Consider the following 17030-nt stretch of genomic DNA (forward strand, 5'->3'; position numbering starts at 1 on the left):
GAAGAACCTTTGCTGAGGAGAGGAACCAGAGAGAGAGACTGCAGGAGGAGACTATCCCTATGCTGTGTGCTGTTTGAGGATTGGCCTGCAGTGGTTACCTGATCGCCAAAGAAAGGAGAAAGGACTTTGTGCTACTATCATTAACTTGTAAGAATTGATCTCCAAGGGCTTGAACTAGAGCTTGCCTCCTGCCTGAAGTCTCAGCGATACCAGACTTCACCAACCAGCTCCCCTTAGTTCCCTTGCTGGGAAACTGAAGTGCCTGCTGTTGAGCTGGGCCTTCTGAGAGACTGCGTGCCGCCGCCGCAGCAGTTGTCATCCCATCGCCGAGAAAGCGTCCCGCCGCTGCCACTGTCGCCATCACATCGCCGAAGCGCCTCGCATCACCAGAAAAGAGTGTCGCCGTCGCAGCAGACGCCATTGAATCACCGGAGAAGCGTGTCAATGCCACTGCAGCTGTCGTCGCATCGCTGTGGAAGTGTGCCACCGCTGTTGCCATCGCATCGCCAAAGCACCCCGCATCACTGGAGAAGAGTGTCGCCATCACAGCAGACTTCCTCGCATCACCAGAGAAGCGTGTCGCAGGGCCTGTCGCAGCTCAAGAAGATTCACCGAGTCGCGCTCAACCGTCGGGCGTGCACCCATCACCCCTTCATTGTCGCAACATCAAGAAGACATTCTTTTTGTTTATTGCACCGGGTCGTCATCGCATCGTGGCGTTCGTTGCTAGTCGCATCGCCACAGAAGCGCAGTAAGATACTGACGCATCACCTCCCAACGCGGTGAGGAACCAACGCATAACCTCCTCTCCGGTAAGGAGCCAACACATCACCGTCCCCTACGCAGCAGTAGGGAACCGACACATCACCTCCCCCGAAGCAAGGAACCCACGCATCACCATTCTTGCATGTAAGGAGCCAACGCATCACCTTCTCAGCAACTCTTTTGTTTGTATCGCGTTATGCATCCAAAGGTACATTGAACGCTAAGTGTTGCATTTACCATCTAATGAGAACTGAGCTATTTCTACCACCTTTAAAGTACAGTATTGTGGATTTTTGTCATTTGTGGTCTTGTGCTAAGTCTATTTAAAGATACTTATTTTTATTATACAACCTGTGTGGTGTCCATCTGTAGTGTTGTCACTGTATTACTGTGTTCACAAATGCTTTACACACTGCCTCTGAGATAAGCCTGTCTGCTCGTGCCAAGCTACCAAGGGGGTGAGCAGGGGTTATTTTAGGAGTGTACCCCCTTACCCTGACTAAATGCAAGGGCCTCTATTTGGACAAAGGTACCTACCTCTGCCAACTAGAGACCCCCAAATCTAACAATGAACATATACAGTTCTGATAAAACAGTAGCATTTGCATCCTCCTATAATGCGCAACCTACGTAATTTGCCTAAATGTACCTAGCCTAGACATGTAGGTGTAGCATGTAGATATATATATTCCTGGCTATATATATATAGCCAAGAATCCCCTAGGAAAGAACCAACCACCTCATCTGATGGTAGAGAATGAAGGACCCCGTCTCTGCTTCGGGGGTGACACGCCGCAAGAGATGTCGGACCGCTGCATGGAAGGAATTCTCCTCTAAATTGCAAAGGGGAATAAGGGTCTTATATACTAGAGCAATCACTCCAGGGTTTCTTCTAGAATCAATATATTTTGAAAACAATCATAAATGTTTTGAAAACAATCATAAATGTTTTTCCAAACAAATGTGATCACGCACAGCGGGCCTGTTGGCCAAGGATGAAAAAAAGTTGTGACCCATATACAGAATAAATATGCAGTGCCTGAGGACATGTATATGTGCATCAGGTACAGGGATTATGATAAACTACTATGTATGTAAAAGGGGGCATACATGACAGGACTATCCTTAAAGGACATGACACATCTCTTGCTCTCTGTAAATATCTGATGTGGAAAAATAAGTGCCGGTCCACAAACACGAGTGCTAGTGGCCACACCGGCAACCACTGTCTCTTAAGCACTTCAACTTTCATCATCATCAAATAGGCCTTGAAGACTAGTAAGAGTATGGTACATACACATCATTTGTCTGGCTGTTTTTTCTCACTTTTCACCAATGTCATTGAACAATACTAAACATGTATTATATAAAAACTGATCAGTGCTAAAGATCAAACACATCAACAAATGCCAATCGGAAGACTAGAGATTTACTATCCTCAAAAACAGTTACTTTAATCCTTCTGCATTTGAGAATTCTAACACAAACCCTACATTTATAGTAAAAATTGAAAATACTCTGAATATTGATATTTTACCACTGCCTTCTAGATATTTTGCTACTTCCGGTAAACTGGTGATATCATAAAGCCAATGTTTAGTACATCAAAGAGTATCACTCGGTATCATCACCTTCCCTTCCTAAAAAAGAAAGAAGAAAAAAGAAAGGGGGCACCATGAGTAGACTGCTCAGAGACAAATACTGCTCTGAGTGCTAATGCGGACACCCAAATGTCATGTGTGCTCCAAACTATTTGCCCCATTTAACACCTTCTCCCACAGCCCAAACCTCTCCAAATGGAAAGCACAAAACCTCTCCAACTGGAAAATGAGGACATACCAGTTATGTAATCCTTAATATGGCCAGTAACAAAACATCCCTTGTTAAATATTGTCCAGAGGTTTTTGTTGCAATTAGGTGAACCAGGTTCATGAAATAAAACATGGGTAAAGTTATAATTATTCTAAATGGTATCCAATACGAATATAAATATTTAAATGCACGAGTGACCAGAAGGAAAAAATTAACATATATTACAATCCACTTTCACATGTGATGCGGAGATATCAGACTTACTCTAAGGACTTAGCGACCTTTAGTTGTGAATTGTAAAACAGTAAAGGCCTGATTCACAAAGGTAAACTTACACTTGTGTGTAATTTTGCTATTATCTGCAATACACAAAGGAATTTTACGAGTAGTATATGTATAACTGCCTATCTTTTTATGTGAATTGTCTCCGCCACAAGTGCGAAGACTCCGCAGTTGTAAGGATAGTACTTGTAAATAATTTTGTGAATTGTAAATCAACTAGCAACACCTACACCTTACAATACAAATTTCATAAAATCTAGGCATCAAAACAGCTATAACAGTCAAACAGGAGATATATTCTGCTGATGCTTCTCTAAAACTAAAAGGACGACTATTGTTTCTTAAAATACCTGTGTTGTTTTCTAAATACAAGGGCAGATTCCGGTCTCGTAAGGAAGGCCTCCAAACGGGATTCGTAAAGAGCAAATCTGATTTGGACCCTATCTTTCTATCCGAATCGTCCCCTGTTACAAAAACCAAGTACGATGCGAAGATTGCGTCCGCGCTGAGTGAATTGTTTACAAACCCGAATCTATTTGTCCGACTCGTGCGGAGCCAAATTATGCCGCGCAATGGAGCCGGATTCCAAACGGGCGAGTACAATGCACGATTCTGACAGCTGTATCAACTCGGTCTCAGCGAGTGTAAGCAGCTGTCAGAATCGGACTTCAAGGAGTCAGGCCCCACTTTACCTGGTACACTTTGAATCAGCCACAGGGGGTGCACATGGGTCCCCCCTATCCAAGCATGCACAGTGTGATGGGCTAAATGGGGTGCCACCACGGTGTGTACGCTTTACCCACCCACCCCTTTTTTGCTATAAGAGCCTGTGTATTTGACTGTACACAAGCTCCTGTAGAGTGCTATGGGAGTCCGGCCGAACCGAGTCTGTGACCATGCGGTTGCATCGTACTCGCTTGGTTAGACTCGCACAGCGCATCTTGCTTGGATAGCCCTCCAGGTCCGATTCGTACGGAGGGCTTACGAAGCGAGATCGGAATCGGGCCCAAAGCCTTGTGCACAGAGTCTTGAATTTGTTATTTTGTTCCACACAGAGCCAGAGAACTCCTTTTAGCTGTACAATTTTTAACATGATTCTTTAGACTGGTGTGCAGTTTCATCACTTTGCTCTGTAATCTTTGACATTTCTAGACCTGCTTTTTTAAATTCCTGTTTGGATTGTGTGATGTTAGTCTATATGTAAACGAATGGAGGATCTGCTGATGTGATGGTTCTAAAGTTGTACTGAGCAAATTTCCATTATTATACTAGCTCCTCGTACGACGGTGTAGTCTAATTGGATGGGACAGTGTGTATTGAAAAGAAATGCAGTGTTTTCTGATGTTTTATTGATGGTTGTGGTTGCCTAATACCTCGGATTTGACAAATCATAGTGTGTGATTTTCCTAACTGACTGAGGATAACTTGTACCTTAGGCTTAGCCTTTCAAGCAATAACTAACCAAACATACTGCTCTTAATTATTTTTCTTGAAAAGTGCCAAGGATGTGGAAAGATTTAGTTTCAATTGAAATTAGTTCCAATATAGAAGGGCTTGATTTGAAAGGAACCGTTACCCTGACTGGTACAAAATCATTTTGCCACCTTCAGTAGGGTTTTATCTTTGCACCCTAACATGAAGGGAGGGATAAGGTTGAGTATTTTAGCAGCCAGACAGGCCAGAGCTAGCTGGTGTAGACATTGTGACTGATGGTTCATTGCAAGCTGTGGAAGAGTATTTCTTATGTGCCACAGTTGCAAACAGGATTTTCATAACTGCACAAGTAATCTATGGGGCAAGTGTGATAGTAGCATCCACAATTACACTCTGCAACATTTATTAATGAGCCAATTGATTTCAAAGCCAAACATTCCAGGCAGTGAAAGGACTGTCATAAAAGGACCACTGTTAACCCTTTGCAACAGAACTGCTAAGTTGTAAAGAGTTTTCAGAAATCCAGGATTGGATGTAAGTCATGTCTTATTTGCACGCTTTAACTGGATCATATACCTGAGGATCTTTGGTGTAAGATTGAATGGCACTTGTAAGTTGTTATAAAGGCTGAACAAAGGATTGAGGTTTATGATAAATGTGGCCTGTGACTGCAGGAAGCCGTGAGGGTCTTCATAGAGGAACTTGATGACTTCAGGGTTGAATGCACCGACTTTTTATGTATGTGTAGGAAAGTGCTTCTTTTGACATGGTTAGCCCTCACTTTTTGCCTGATGTGATTTTAAATTGAAAGTGCACTGGGTCCATGCTAACCAGGTTCCCAGTGCCAGATCTCTTTCCTAAAACTGTACCACAATTGGCACAACTTCAGCAACCACTGTAAGTCCATAGTAGATGAAACTCTTGCTACCAAGGGCATTGGCACTGAAGAGGGTCCACTGGGGTTGTGCCACAAATTGTGCCACCCCAGGGACGCCTCACCAAGATCATGTACACAGCCATTGCAGGTTGTGTGTCTTGGTGCAGAGAAAACCATAGATTTGACTTGACACATGTGTCCCATGCCCCCATACACTCTATGAGGTATAGGTAAATCACCCCTATTGTAGGCCTTACAGTCCTTAGGGAGGGTGCACTATATCTCATGTGTGGACATATCTGCATGAGCAGATATGACCCTGCAATATCAAGTTAATTCTAGGATATTGTTCGTGCACAGGGAACGCATAGAGAGAAAATGGGCTGGGTACTTGTCATTATGAGTTTCCTAGCTCCAGGATGGCTTCACTGTACTCCAAGATGTTTGGCACCAAACATATCTTCTTTATAAATCCCCACTGATGTCAATGTTGGATTAATTAAAAAATGCAAACAGAAGACCCTTTGGAGAGTCCCCTGAAAACCTACCAAGCACGGGTGTGGTCTTGGATCAATCGTTGCCAGCCTGCCACCACCAGACATGTTTCTGACCTTATGGGGTGAGGGCAAATGCTCTACGAGGCCAGGAACAAAGCCTGTGCTGGGCAGAGGTGCTTCACACCATTCCCCTAGGACAGGACCCAGGCAGCTCAAACTAGTGGAGGAATCCAACTCCCTTGTCCTACTCTACATTTGGTGGGAGGACAGGTAGGCACATTATTTAAATTAGGAGGTGTGCCCACATGCAGCCACACCACCTCTAAGGTGGGGTAGGTTTTGTGAACAGAACTCTTCCAATTCCTCCATCTTGGAATGGCAGAAATTAACCTATCAGGGATAGGGTAGTGCACCTTCCCACAGGAAGTGGTCACTTAGAGGGTGTAGAAACCTTAAAGGTAGGTAGCCCATTGGCTACTACCACCCATAAAATTAGTATTCAGGTGGCATCCCTGGACCTTGCAATTTAGGCTCAATGGACCCAAGAAGAACAATGGACAAAGAAGAGCTGCTAACCTGACATCTGAAGACCTGCTGCAAAAAAATGATGCCAAACCCTGATGGCTACTTCCAGGACTCAGCAATCGTGGCCTGCTGTCTCATCCTGCAACTGTGAGGCCTCCAAGAACCCCCGAGCTCCTCCAGCCTTTGACAAATTGCTGAGAACATCCCTTGGAGTAGAAGAGCTACTCCCGTGCAGCATGCAGGCACTGAACTGCGAAGTCCGGTTATAAATATGCTGCTCCGGGGTGACTCCGATGCAGTACCCAGGTGAGAAGAGGTACATCTGTTCCGAAAGGCCAGATCTGTCCCTCCACAAATTGGGAGGATAACAGGACCCACCAGACCTGTGCCGTAAAAAATACCCGGGGTACCATACCCCCTACACCTAAGACCAAGAAAAAAGAGTCTGGATTACCACGACACATGACACAGAACTCGTTGACAGACTTTGAGACACCTGAGACCCACTCTGTGAGTAGCCCAGCTCTCCGGAATAGTCTCTGCAACCTGCCTACCCCGAACTGCGAGGACCATCTCGACGCACGATGCTTGGCTGCTCTATCTGCTCTGCATCCATCCTACCTGGGTAAGACAAACCAGCTGTACTCCTATGATCCTGAGGTCCTTGCGACCTGCTTCCTAGAGTGGGATCCCTCAGACTTATCTTTAAATCCTCCTGTGCAGTGTGTAGTTGGCTCCCTTCTTCATAGCACCTGCAGCCAGCGATCTCAGAACCCTGCTCCCAGCTGAATCCGGGACGCTCCTGAACTTATGCTGCTGGAACATTGAACCTGGTCTTGCTACTTACCCAAATCCAGAGGGTGAACCTCAAAAAACCACTGTGCGATTTTCCATGATTTTTCCTATTTTCTCCCATTGACATCTATTGTGCATAATTGCGCACAACTGTGATTTCTTTTGCACAGTTTAGAAATTCATAACTTAAAAAGTATTTACCTTAGAACAAAGTTGTTGGTCTGAAAAATGTTGTAAAAATCAATGTGATTTTTACAAATTGGTCTAGGATTTATTCTTAAGTGTGTGTCTCATTTATTGCCTCTGTGAGTACAACAAATGCTTAGCACTACCCTCTAATAAGCCTAACTGCCTAACTGCTCACCCACACTACCACAAAATGGGCATTAGTGTTATTTGCTTTTACCTCGGTATATCAATAAAGGATCCACTGGACTCTCTGCACAGTGTACTTTATTTTAGTGCACTATATAGAGAGCCAGCGTCCTACAGTATGCTTTGGTAGGAATGAATGAAACCAACTGGGTTCAGACTCTAAAGTGCTGAAATCACAGGACAGATGCCCAATAGCAGGGTCTACCATGTCAAAGGCATCACAGCACCGCAGAAGCACCAGTGGAGAGGCAGCTCCCGTATGAATAAAGACAAGAGAGTAATCTCAAATGCCCAATGGTTACATCACTATGAAGGTGTCCGTTTCCAGAGTGGACAAGTGCCTACTGAAGATGAGGAAGATTTGCTTTTGGTTACTAATAGTTTCTCTAGAGGATTAGCAGATAGAGGAAGGTTGTTAAGTGACAGATACCTAGATTGTTCCATGGTGGAGAGATTGCTCTTCTTTAGGATGTGGTGTGAGAAGGGGTCTAGGACTGGTTGACTTTAGAATCAACAAGTTAGTCAGATCATATTATACGGGAAAAAGATGGAAAAAGATGAATTTACTACTTTAGCAACCAAACAGGTGCATTGTCACTGAAGGCAGTGAGTGGAATTAAAACTGAAAAGTGGCACAATATTGTCAACAGAAATAGAACTATGACTTTAACAAGCAAACTGTAGGCCCTTCACTGATCAGCGAATATTATCGGGGCAATCACTGCTTGATATCAGTCATGACGAATGACTGACGAATCATTAGGCTTTCATCTAACAAGTAGTTATTTAGGATAATAAGTAGCTATTTGGAGGGTGCAATCGGGGAACTAGTGACAACGGTTCATATCAGAAGAAATATGGCAGCAGTAGATCTCCAATTATGGTAATCTGTTGATTCAAGAAGGCTTGGTTTGCTTTAGGAGCAGCCTTTAATTACTTTTAGCTCTGCATTAAATATTCTTATTTAGTGACAGGAATTTGTTTTTCTGCCTCTTGGTTTCCAATCTATTTTGCTGTTTCAACTGTTTAGGTTTGGGGGTGGACCAGGATGCCTTATGGGGCAGTGCTCTGGTGTTGCTGATGATCGTTCGTTCTTGAAAATGTCTTGGGTGGAAAATACTGGTAGTGCTTCTTTTCAGTGAAGGTGTTTGTCATTCAGATCCACAAGAGTGTTCTGAGGACTAATGAGGATAGCCAACAGGATCAAGGGATGTGAACAGATGATTGCTAGCCGTCCCGATTAACACAGAGTAGCACACTGGTTGCTCTCAGATGATGGAAATAAAAAGATGGTCAAACCAAATGCCGAAGTTAAGCTTTGGTTGACTACAGGTGCATTCATGTAAAATCCTGGGTCAAATGTATGTCCATTGCAATCTGTGAGGAGAAACCTGGGGGCATATCAACAAGGGCTTTATCTCTGCTTTTTTGGCTTTAAAAGCCAAAAAAGGAGAGATAAAAACTAGCGCCCTATCAACAACAGGGTGCTAACATGCAAATTTGCATGTTAGCACCCTTTTACTCTACGCTTCCCCTTGCATCTCTAATGAGATGCAAAGAGGGCGTTTCAGAGTAAAATAATAGGAGTAATGTCGCTAAGCGACATTTCTCCTATTATCAAGAATGTCGCTAACCCTGTTAGAGACAAAAAAAGCAGCGCTAACCGCGGTTAACGCTGCTTTTTTACGTCTGGTATTTTTATGACTTAGCCATGATATCCTATGGAAGGAGGATATCATGGCTAAGTTTTCCTGTCCCTATCAACAAGGTAACGTGAGATTATCGCTGGGTTTCCAGCGATAATCTCACGTTAGCCTGTTAGCGTGAGGATTTTTATCGCTATTGAGATGAGCGTTGCTAATAGCACGCTATCTCAGCGATAAAAATTCACGCTAGCCGGCGATAATTATCCTAGCGCTAAGTGCGCTTAGAGATAATTATCGCCGGTTGTTGTTGATATGCCCCAAAGTGCTGCCAAGCCTCGAATTATCCCAATTCTGTTAATGGGTAAAGTATAAAATTCCAGTAATCTAGGGCTCGGAACATGATGCTATTTAATAGTGATATTTTGTTGAGAAAGTCAGGAATGATAACAAACATACAGGCTGTAAATTGTGCTGTCCTTAAACACTAAGGGGCATATTTACAAGACCCTTCCACCACCGGAGCGACACTCTATTTAACACTTCGGTGGCACTGTGCTCTGGCCCATATTTACAAAGTGGCTTTACACGTCCTTGTAAATATGGCCCTCTTTCATGCAGTACTCTGCATCAAAGGGTCATGTCATGGGTGTTGCTGTGGGTGTTCCCAAGCAACACTCATGGCTTTCTGACATTGCCCTAGATTTACAAGGATTCCTTGAAGTGGCGCTATGAGGAGAAATACTTTTAATTCTCCTCGTATCATGTTCTTTCTATGTCTGCTGCATGCTGCTGCATGCTGCTGCTGCACACGCAAAACACCATTGATGATTGTTTTTGTGCAGAAATATGTCCCTTCCTGCATAAACCCAATCGTCCCTGCAATGCAGGTATTCTAGCACAAAAAGCAAGGATGCCTGCATTACCACATGGCTGCTGTTTGTGTGCCAGTGCAGAGGAGACCCCAGTGGTGCACCCTATTAATGTAAATACGGTGCATCCCTGTGTTTTTTTAAATGATGCAACTCAGCGCAGCAAAATTGCTTATGGCACACATGCTGTTCCATTTCATTGTAAATGTTCCCCTGAGGCCCAGATCCTGAAAGCTCAGGCAGTGCAGCACTCAAATATGATGTGCTGTGTTAGGTGACAGGGAAGGAGGAAAGCACCATAGTCACACAGAAATGGCTCTCTCTTCCCCTCTCCTTAGCGTAGCTGGCAAGTGCCACACACACACCTTAGCACCATAGCACTAGAGTGTGTGCATAAGTCTAGCAAAGGTTTTGTACAGGAAGGCTATCCTTTCTGTACAACATACAACGATTGAACAAGTGAAAAAGCTTTTCTTACGTTGTATGTGTGCTGTACAGTGCAGTACACATGCAAAGTAGGAAAACCACGGAGAAATGAAATCATTTCTCAGTTTAAATCCTGCTTTTCAGTGGCATAAACCATTTCCTCTGATGTTTGAGAATAGGGTTTAGCATCAAAAAGCATGGGTGATTGCACGGGTAAGCCCATGTACCACCCATGTAATGCCCCCTTGACGCAAAGTAATGTAAAGCAGCATTTTGTGCAGCTTTGCATTACTTTTCCATACAAACCAGGCTAAATACCAATTTGTGTTGGTTTGTGAATCCCAAAAACGTTTTAGCATTACAAAAGTAAGGCTAACCCGACACTGAACCTTTCAGAATCTGTGCCTAAAATCCCAGCTTTCCTTGAACTAGGTAAAGGAAATAAACATTGTTTTAAACAATAGATATTTTCACACAGAGTGAGATTAACTAATAGAATCTCCACTTAGAAAAGTTGGGGGCATATCAACAACAACCGGCGATAATTATCGCTGAGCGCACTTAGCGCTCGGATAATTATCGCCGGCTAGCGCCGATTTTTATCGCTGAGATAGCGTGCTATTAGCAACGCTTATCTCATCAGTGATAAAAATCCTAGCGGTAACTGGCTAACGTGAGATTATTGCTGGAAACCCAGCGATTAATCTCACGTTAGCTAGTTGATAGGGACTCACAAACTTAGCTATGATATCCACCTTCCATAGGATATCATGGCTAAGACAGTCCTGAAGGAGGCGTAAGGAAAGTAGCGATAACAGGGGTTATCGCTACTTTTCCTGCCGCTATGCTTCATTGCGTGGGGCTTGCTGATAGGATAAATGTCGCTTAGCGACATTTCTCCTGTCATGCCAGGTCAGGAACGCCCACTTTGCATCTCATTAGAGATGCAAAGCTGGGCGTTAGGAATCCTGACGCTAAAGCAAGGTTTCATGCGTTTGCGTGACCTTGCTGATTAGGCGATAAAATTATCGCCGCTTTTCGGCCGAAAACGGCCGCAAAAGCGGTGATAATTTTTTATCGCCTGCTTGTTGATATGCCCCTTGGATGGTTGCATTGACGAGCAGTCAGAATATGTCAGTGCTGCCTTCATGCCCCATTCAAGTGTCCTCCTCATTGAAGCACTGTTGCATACTACTCAAAATATTAATAGCTGTCAATACCCTTTACAGAAGGCAATTATGGGTCCACGCTGAAAATGAGGGAAAGGGCAAGAACAGCTAATGGGCACCAGCAATGAGTGATGGACTCTTGATGACTGAAAAAGATGGAGATTGTATAAACACACGAATGGCTTGAAAATTCAGGTGCCTTTGATTTGTGTGGGTTCAATAGGACTGGAAAGTGTAACTACTAACAATGCAAGCTGATCCGCATGATTGGCAGAGTCAATCTGAGCATAGCATGCAGAGTCCTAAAATATATGTTATACAACTCATCAGCTTAGCGTACGTGAAAAAAGTAATTAAAGGATGCCATTCTAATTCGTATTACTAGGTATCTTTCTGCATTAAGCAACCAATGTTTGTATTATCAAGTCTCAATACTTTTATGTATGCTCCATGAGCTTTAGTGGTGAATGTGTATATACATATATCATTGACAACTCTCTACTTATAATCTAGAAAATACGCTTAAATCAAAGGAGAAAGAGTTGGAAAGATACCCAGTGAACTATAAACATGAGCAATTGCTGTATGGTTAAAGTAAAATGGAAGCTTGATCCACGAGCGTGGCTATTAAGCCCGTTTCTTCGGGCTAGCATGTCACTCTGCCTCACCAGGATGTTCAGACCCCATAAATACTGCAGAGCAGTACGAGGAACAAGCTTAATATGAGAGCAACCAACGTAAAGGTGCACTAGCGTTTTTAGCTGAACTAGTTGCTGCAAGTGAAACTAATTTAATAGGACAACCTGAACAACCTGCCTGCGACATGAGTGAAACATGTAATTGACTTGAGACATTTTAATGAAGTAAAAATGTATCCTGATTGCCAACCACCCTCATCTACTATGATCTATATCACAAGAATTAGCACATTTGAAGAGCGAGTCACACCCTCTATCTGTTTCACCCCCACACAAACCAATCTGTTGTCAGATTCACCCAGCAGATGCTAACAACGGGAGCACATCAGATTGATGGATGGAGACAAAAATATAACTCTTTGTTTTATAGAGATACAGGCAATTTTAATTAAGCCATGGGACATATTCATTGCAGACAACTTAGGGGGGGGGGGGGGGGTGTCCTATTCCCATTTGGAAACTTACGGATATAAGACAAGAGTGAAAGACTGGCAAATATTTCTCAAACATTAATTGCTTTTTATTACGCTTATGTTCACCACCAGGGGTTGATTGAAATATCCTATTTCATTTGATATGAAACCCAATGCGTTCCCTGTTTCTAATTAAGAACAATTTATATGCAAACACGTCTTATTCATAGTACATAATGTCCATTTTCAAGCTGATTGCCAAGATGCCATACATTGAAGTCATTTATTTAACATCTTGAAATTTTAATAGAGAAACAATTACTATGAAAGCAATTGGCTGCTTGTCGTTTCTTAAAGTAACACATACCACTTTACACTCTTTCTTATAGACTCCTTGAACGGTGTGAGGTGCTATGTCTCCTGTTACGCTCCATCCCAGTCAAAATCGACCAAGCTTCATCCCATAGTCATTTCATAAAGTTCCTAAACCTAATCTATTAAAACAACCCATCATCCCTAGCTAGCGTTTCGATGTGAAATCATGGTGGAAGAAATTAAATTAAATTAAATTAAATCAAATTACATTTTACTTTGTTTTATTTTATTGTATTCCCTGTCCAAGTCCTTACCTGCATGCGTTTTTCTCAGTGGAGGATGACATGACTCGCAAGGGGCAGGGCCGGGCGCAGGGAGGGGTGAGGGGGAAACGGGGGGTGACGTTGCGCAATGGAAAGAAAGAAAATAAATAATAATGCACTTACCTTGCCACTAGGTGCCGCGTCTCTGCTCCTTGCTCCTGCTCTTCTTGTGGGACAGGAAGCCAGGAAGAACAGCAAGCTCCCCTGACCAATCGCTGCAGCGTTGAGATTGTTTTGAGCGTCCTGGTTAGATGCTCAACCAGGGAATTGAGGCCCTTGCTTGTTTCCATGCAGGCTGTAATGCAGCCTGCATGGAGATCGGGGAAAGTGTGCATGACTGGTCTGGGGGGCCCGAGGGGGCCTACCAAACAGTCGTTGCGTGGGCAAACCACTCCTCTCGTGCCCTGCTCTGTGAACAGAGAAGCCCCGCCCACCCACAAAGGAAACATAAAATGATAATAACTCAAATGTATTATCATTTTATGTTTCATTTCCTTTACACTGCTGAAAAGCAGTGGAGCAACGCTCTTCCGCCATAGCGTAGGAACCACCACTGGTTTTCCCATTACAGAACCTCAGCATTATCCAAAGAGGACTGCTCATGTCACACTTCAGGTTATTTTTTGTTGATTGCGCGCTTCAGCTATCCAGCTGTGCCACATGGGAATAATATACATATGAGGGGCTGTTCACAATGGTAACTTACAGTAGAGAGCAATTTGCACGTGCAATTTACTCCTACAATATTGATTTTGTCTATTCACAAAATCTAAAAGGAAAAGTACAAAAAAGTTTAGACACACACCAGTCAACACCCTTCCATACAGAATACTAAAGGCATGGATGTAAATTTAAATCAATAGGAATGCTTTCATATTAAATACAATTATTTAAAATAGTTAAAAATATAATATTTATGATTTCACTTTACAAAATGTATAAAAATAGTGCATATTTATTATTTTATTATACAATATTTTAACAGCCTTTGATGATTTAAAAAAAATAATGTACCAATAAATTCGGTGTAAACATGATGTAAATGTATTTAATTATTTCCATACAACACTTGTAATTATTATTAATACATAATAACAAAGAAATGTAAGTTTTTACAATAGGTAGGAATTTCTTTTCTAATTCTAACTTCATAAGAATTTAAATATTTACGTGTATTTTTTATTCAAAATGTATTTAATAGTGCTACAGCATATTTTTATTAATTCTACTTTTAAAATGAAAATAGCAAATTAATGTTCAGCATCATTTAACATTAAAGAAAAATTCAAAGTCTTCTATGTTAGGAAACTTTTGTAATTGTTTCTACACTTTACCATACAGAGATCTCGCCACCATGTTGGAGATCTCCCTGTGGTAACTTTTAGGGAAAAGTAGAAAAGTTTAATAAACTTGGAAAACATTTGTTCAGACCTGTATTAAACTTGAAAATAGTGAACTTGTTAATGCCTTATCAAAGTTTCCAGATGATTTCTTGCATAAACATTTTGACCCTTGTGAAAAGGGATTTCTAGGCATCCATCGATCACTTTGATGGCTATTTATACTCACCGACACACAGGATTTCACAGCAATTTCTGTGTTTCTGTCTGCAAGCAGTTCAATTATAAGTTGCAGGTTCTACATTTGGTCTGGTGCCTACCCAAACTTTTTCCTGGTTCCCAAGCTACCACTAGTCTACGACTAAGGCCCACAGAACCTCAGTGGAGTTACGTAGAGACCCTCAGGGTATCAGACAGAGGAAAACGGCAGAGTCCGTAAAAGTTTCAATTGTTACTGGTCATCTAGGCACTTTTAAAAAAAAGTCCTCATGCAGCTTGTTGTGTCTCTCTAGTCATACAGGAGGTCAGCCAAAGTACCCTTAAAGTACACTGCTTTGTCCAGGTTAAACATGGGAGCAGGACCAGCCCTTCAGGTCTCCTCACATGCCTCAAACTGCGGTTAAAGTTCTATGCTCGTTACTCAAACACCTAAACGTTGATGTGAGGAATGCTCACAATTTGTCTAACCACTGTCAATCGCTCAGAGTAGCATCCCAACTCATCATCCTTTTGCTCACCATTTCAGTTTGGATCCAGCCAAATGCAAATCAGTCTTGACCCTGCTCCAAAAGCAAAAGTCTATCCTATACTGTCAGGCCACACCTTCTCTGACCTGGAACACAGGCGCATCCCAAGACCTTCTTCTGTTTTTCAACAGGTCCAGAAAGTGTTCTGAAGATGGTGCTTTGCGTTTGCCCGCATTTTTCCTTGACATCAGCTACTGAGCATTCTTGGCTCTTCATTAACCAATGGGTTAAAAGTTCACAGAGGCCACCCTACCCACAGTTGCAACAGCTCCTGTTTGCCCTACCGCAAACAATCTCACAGCACACTTTATTTCCAAAATCCAAGATGGGGAAATCCTTCTCCCCGTATGTGGTGCATGTGTGCCCACCCTGAGTTCTGGCCAGGATAATGAGCAGTCCCTTTTTCAGTGGTCACTAAAAGTATTAAAATACAAGAGTTTAAATTTTCTTTCTAGGTGGTCCCCAACTTGAGAAAGCAGAAATAATAAGTTTATCTGTACTCTAGAATTCTCATAATTTTAATGGATCTTAGGTGTAAAGGTGAATGCAGGAATATATTGCACTCAGAATGCTGGTACAAACTCTCCTTTTAATTTAACACTTCACAAGTAAAACAGAAGAGTTCTGATTGCTGGATTACAGCAACATTTTCCAGAAAATGCTTTAAGTAGTGAAGCATAAAATCAGACTACAAGGATCAGCTATTATATCTGTAATGCATAGGATGTCTTCAGGCTTCTAGGATCAGATGTGTCTGTAATTAATCCAGCATTGCCATACTGATTATAACAGCTTAGATTACATGTTTATTTAAATACACTGTTGGCCCGTTTAACAACCCAGAATCAATATTATCCATGTTATGTGATTTATATAGAAGAAGAACCACCATCTAATGTTTCAGATCTTGTGAGAATCTTTAATATTTACACTGAGTTTGTAATGAATTTAAAAAAATGAAGAATACCAAGAAGACTATGCATACTTAATGAGATTACCAGGAGACTCTATGACATCAGGCTCACCAAATCCTAGTTCAGTGTTTTCTCCGACTAGGGCTGGCTTTAGGGCAGTGTGACTGTGGAAATATGGATTTTTCTGATCAGTTATGTCCCCTATCTTGGACCCCAACGGTTTCATGTATAAATCACAAGTACATGTATGTTCCCTCCAGTTCCAGTTATGAAGACGCAAACACATGTGCGTCCACCGTCAACATGTCCTCTTTCAGATCCGCCATGAATGGGCCGGATATTCTATTCCTAAGTATGAAAGGCCACCGGCTTTTTATGGTTCACTTATGCCATTTTACAGTCCAGGCAAGTAGGCCCTGATTTTGCCATCAAGCTTTTCTTGCCTTCTGCCTCTGAAAGCTCCAGTCTGAGCTCGCATCTGTATCCATGAACTTTGTCCTACTCTCTGCGCGACTAACGGTGCCTGACATCAGCCTGTTGCCTGCCAAAAACTGTATTTCACCTTCGAGATTATCTGCTCCGCTCCCTACCCAATGCATTCCTGTCTAGTAGTTTAAGTAAACATTCTTCCAGCTACCGAGCAAAAGGCCCGGCTTCTCTGTCTTTATGCAAGTAATTCATAGCCCTGTTACTATGGAAGAGTTCTGTCCCCGCATATTGTGTAGACACTTAGACGCTTGTACACGCACTAACAGTCAGTATAGTCAGTATAGAATAAGATTCTACTCTAAGAGACCTCTCTTTTGGAT

Source organism: Triturus cristatus, chromosome 9, assembly GCF_964204655.1.
Source record: "Triturus cristatus chromosome 9, aTriCri1.1, whole genome shotgun sequence".
Taxonomy (NCBI): domain Eukaryota; kingdom Metazoa; phylum Chordata; class Amphibia; order Caudata; family Salamandridae; genus Triturus; species Triturus cristatus.